Source organism: Lactuca saligna, chromosome 2 (assembly GCF_052625555.1).
Source record: "Lactuca saligna cultivar CGN05327 chromosome 2, ASM5262555v1, whole genome shotgun sequence".
Lineage (NCBI taxonomy): Eukaryota > Viridiplantae > Streptophyta > Magnoliopsida > Asterales > Asteraceae > Lactuca > Lactuca saligna.
In genome coordinates, this window is record NC_136418.1 from 53,289,149 (window position 1) to 53,294,322 (window position 5,174).

Below are 5,174 nucleotides of genomic sequence, written 5' to 3' on the forward strand. Positions count from 1 at the left end.
AAAGAAATGGTCCTGCTTTTTCCGAATACCATCTTCACCACCGTCAAAATTTGTGCTCGCCATGGCTATTGAATTACTCGTACCATCTCACTCCCCCTTGATGTTTCCCGAATTCCTTTCGCCGGAGAACCCTTACATCGACATTGGTGACTATAAACCATCGTTGCCTTTTTGCTCAACAGATCTTCTCGTCGGCACCGGTCCTTCTTACCCTCGTCCTTTTTCACCATTCTGTCACATTCCTTACTTTGTCTGATGTGATCAATTGCTTCTTAAGTGTCATCGTGCGCCCCAAAACCTTTGACCGACTTCAACTCCATCATGCACCCATTGCCATACTAATTACCTGATTCTATTCCCCTCCATCTCATCTACCAATTACTAATCGCATCATAAAAAAATTTGGTTTCTGTCTGTAGGTATCATTAACCGAGAAACATAGACGAGAAGGTTATAAACACGATGATGTCTTCGTATGCACAATCAACATGTCAAGTAATCAGCAACATAATTAGTAGACGATTGAACTTATAACTTATATAGTTTTCTTAACAACCTATTGTGGGTTTGCTATTATCCTAGATTCTCTTAAAACCATATGCTAACTTTTCAACATGTCTCTGAGGTTGATCAATGACTTGAAAAAGAAAACCAAATAACATATTAGCATATGGTTTCATGTAATCTACCCTAACAATTCATAATAAACAATGTCTACATGTAAGTTGAAGGTCTTATAAATATATTAATTATACCATTGAGCTGCATCCAAATTAATTTGCTTTAGTAGAACGGTAAGGAGAGTTTGATGTTGGACAGGGAGAGGGTTATCTACGATGACCTTGGTGGCATGCGCTTTGGTGAATTCCATGGAGAAACAAGAAAAGACGGAGCGGTAGTCGAGTAGGGCAGTAACAGAATTCCATTGAAAAGCGAATAGTCATTTTTTAGCCAATAATTGTTCATGATTGATTAATCCGATATTTCCATCTGTTCATGTATCTCATTCCCTTCGTCTAATTGAATTCTCACTTCAAAATTGAAAATTCACTTCATCTAATTGATTCAATATCAATGTGCACTACTAGAATATAGGCCTTTAATGACGCGCAAACCATGACACGTAGTGATTTACGATACGTAAAACCGTGTGCCATAATTATAATGTCACCTTCCTTAAAATTTGAAGTATTTAAGACACGCATTTCTTTGTGACCTAAAATTAGTGTCCAGACTAAAAAAAATACAAAAACGAAGGGCGTCTGTTATAAAAAATGTGTCGTGTTGGGAAGTTTAGGGTTTGTGGTGAAGATCTGGATAACAACTTGGATCGTGATATCACTTTCCGAACTGATATTTCTACCCTATGCTTGGGTTACAAGAAATTCAACCTACGATAATCCAAGTGGACACTTACATTTCTAGGCACAGAAGACGTAAGCCAATATGCTAGAGGATTCTGTGAAAGCTTGATGAAAACGAGAGCTTAAGATCATAACCCTCTTTTGTAGAGAAAGAGTTGTTTATATACTAAACACGATTAGGGTTTCATTAGGGTTGGACCGTCATTAGTTGCTTTGGAAGCAAGTAATGTTAATCCAGATTTAATGAGGATTTAGGGTTACCAAAAACTAACGAGTTTCATTAGTTTTACCACAATCACCCCAGCCAAGGGCTTTGTCCCTTGGAACCCGATAGGGGCGCTGCCCCTAGACCCCGCCAAAGGGACGCTACCCCTTTGGAAACCCCGGACCTGGGGGCGCTACCTCCGGACCCTCGATAAGTCTTTAAACCGGTTTCTAATTTGATCTTATACATGCGTGCACTCCTCACAACCCCATACATATATTAGAGTACAAATCATGAAGCCCCTTAGCTCACATGTTGGTTCCAGTTTCTTAAAATGACATGGTGACACTAAAATCACCAACATGTCGTGCAAACATGTCGCTTTATAATTATTAAAATGAACGCGTAGACTATTTATCTTATAACAAAATTGCAGGGACCATTATCTAGGGCTTTGTCAAAGGAATTCTCTCTACAAAATTCGCTAACTCTGCTCGCCTTTTGCCGGCGACCTTCACTCACCTCTTCTCACCGGCGACCTTGGGCTTACCTCACCCGACCTCACTGAGACTGCGATGATTGCTTAAATTTACAAGCCTTCGTTCAAGATCCAGCCATTTACGACTCTTCATGCTCACAAATACTACGATTTAGGGCTCGTTACATTGTACATGTGTCGGGATTACAAGGAGATTAAGGGTTTTGTGACTTCTCCCTATCATCGTCTCTCAAAAAATGAAGCCCTAGATTGGTCCAATTCAAGTGGCTTGTAAGGTATTGGTGGCCTTGCCTCCTCCACAAATCAAGTTGCAAGAGGACTTTGTTGTTCCTCCCATGGTCTACTCTTTTACATCTTTCATCAAAGATGTATTCGTTATGACAAGGTCTTCCTTGACACACATTTGCGTGTCGTTTGAGCGTTTTACGACACATATTGTGCGTCGTAAAAGACTGTTTTTCTAGTGGTGGTGATTAGTTAATCCATTGATCAAGTTTATTTTTTTTATTGATCTTTCATGTCTCACATATGAATCTTGTTTTTAAAACGTTTTTTTTTTAAAGTACAAAACTCTTGCTCATGATTCATTTTTTTAGAAAATATTTTCAAAAGTACTACCTTTTGAAAAATATTTTTAAAAGTACAAGAGAACAGTAAATATTTTTGTAAAATACCACACTCATGCACAAAACTCATGATTTCGTTGGCCATTTTCTCAAAATGTTAATTTTAGCTATTTAGTAAAAAGTTATTAAGCATTTTAACTAAATTTTATAAATTACCTTAAACTAGGGAAGGTATCCGCGTTGCGGGATTACCGAGGTGGTTGAATTAGATGATAGAAAACAATTTACATTGCACTTTGATAGCAGGATGATATAATAAACAATAGAAAGTATTCATCAAGATTAAGTCAAACAGAAAAAGGAATATATAACTGTCTTGATTAAGTGCTGAACAAATTAAACATATTAAGCCAAAACGAAACAACACTAACTTCCACCATCGATTTAAGTGTTGGATAATTATGGGACCACTTCATAAATATGTACGATATATTATTAAATCCAATTATTATGGTAATAATATAAATTGTTGATTGACCGATTTATAGAATATTAACTTACCTTGTGGGTTATATAAGGACAATTCTCTTTAAAAAAAAAAAAGACTTACCTTGTGGGTTGAGTTCCCGGTTTGACTCAAGATCTCCTAAATCCCTAATATTTCTCACATTAGGTTATATTTCCATCTATATAAATACGTGATAATAAGCGGATTTACAAAATATGAAAATACATACAAAAAATTGTTTTAGGGTTTGTTGTGAGATTTAGAGAGGGTTCTTGAGATCAACTGGAAAACCAAACCCTAGTTCTTCATATCCGAATATCATAATGAAATCAGGTATGTAATCGTTCTTTCATGTCTAAGATTTCTTTTAATCAGATTCGAGATTAAAGATTTTCATATTATGCTACCGTGTTTTATGTTTTGGTTATGAAAATAACCAACAATTGGTATCAGAGCTAACTCGAATATGTTATTAGAAACTTATGTTTGGGTATAAGATTTATAAAAATGTTTGGTTATTTTAAGATCAATATGTTTTTTTTTTTTTTTTGAAATCTTTAAAATCGGTTTAAAGTTTACCTACCTGTAAGGTCATAAGATTTTTTGAAACTCCAAAGTTATTAAATTAAATAAAGAAACAAAATAAACAGTCATGTTTTTCTCGATGTGAAATAGAAAAGAAATAACAGTTGATCTTAATTCTCGGAGTCGTCTTGCTGCTTCCGATGTTATCCATATGGCTAATATATGCTTTGAATTTAGGAAAACTTATTTAATATTAGAGTAAATTACACGAATGGTCCCTATGGTTTAGTGTAATTTGCACGGTTGGTCCCTAACTTATTTTTTTAACTTGGAAGGTCCCTACTGTTTATTTCTGTCACGCGCTTGGTCACTGTCTTACCTAAAAATACTATTTTGCCTTCAGTTTTTTTAATTTATTTAAATAACCACACCCCAACCCCATCATCTCACATTACCTTACATACCCCATCATTTTTTCCAATTTAAATAATAGTCTTTTTAGGTAAGATAAGGACCAAGTGTGTAACAAAAACAAACAGTAGGGACCAAGCGCGTAACAAAAACAAACAGTAGGAACTTTCCAAGTTAAACAAATAAGTTAGGGAGCAAACATGCAAATTACCCAAAACCATAGGAACCATTCGTGTAATTTACTCTTAATATTAAATGGGATACTCATCCAATAATTTCCTTTGTAAAAGCACCCATCTTGATTACTTCTAGTTTTTCATGGATGTGTTGGTAGTGTTTACCATGCATGTTGCGTGTGCATATGTATACTAATTCACCATTTTGTCCATTGGTCATCTTTGTAATGTCAGACCAAAGAGTAATTCACAAAAGGCTGCATTTGATAATAAGGATTTTTTATCAAGACGTGTTTCACGAGGGGCAATTTGAAACTTTTGTTTTGATATAATTAACGAAAATATTAAATAGAGTTTTCAAATAAGTTAATCCACAATATTATTGTTATAATTCTTCAGCTATTATTGATAATGCTTATCACTTTTGAGTTTTGATAATCGTGGTGATTATTTTTTTTGGTTGACATTTGAAGGACTTATGGAATCCATTTTTTTTATTGTATATATTTTCGTGATTTCATAAGGTTCAATTTTTTAGCACGTACGATTATATGGGGATTACATTATGATATATTTTGATTTTATTTTTGTTTCTAATACAACAATGTCCATGTAATTATCTTCATAATTTAATTGGCCTAAAATCAAATTATTTGATAACATTTTTTTGTGATTTGATTTTGTCCCACAATTTTTTTTATTGTTTCTCTTATCCTATATTTATTTTGGAAAATTAAAAGAGTACCAAGTATCCATTGGTTTATTACTGTTGATGGTTTATTACCGCTGACAATTAAAATAAAAATAATTTGGGTATACTTAATGTCTGCCAATTGCGTTTGTGTGATGCACACATTTGCTTTTCAAAGTTGTTTCCTATTTAGGGGTGTTTGGTTTAGCTTTTGAATGGTTAAAAGTTC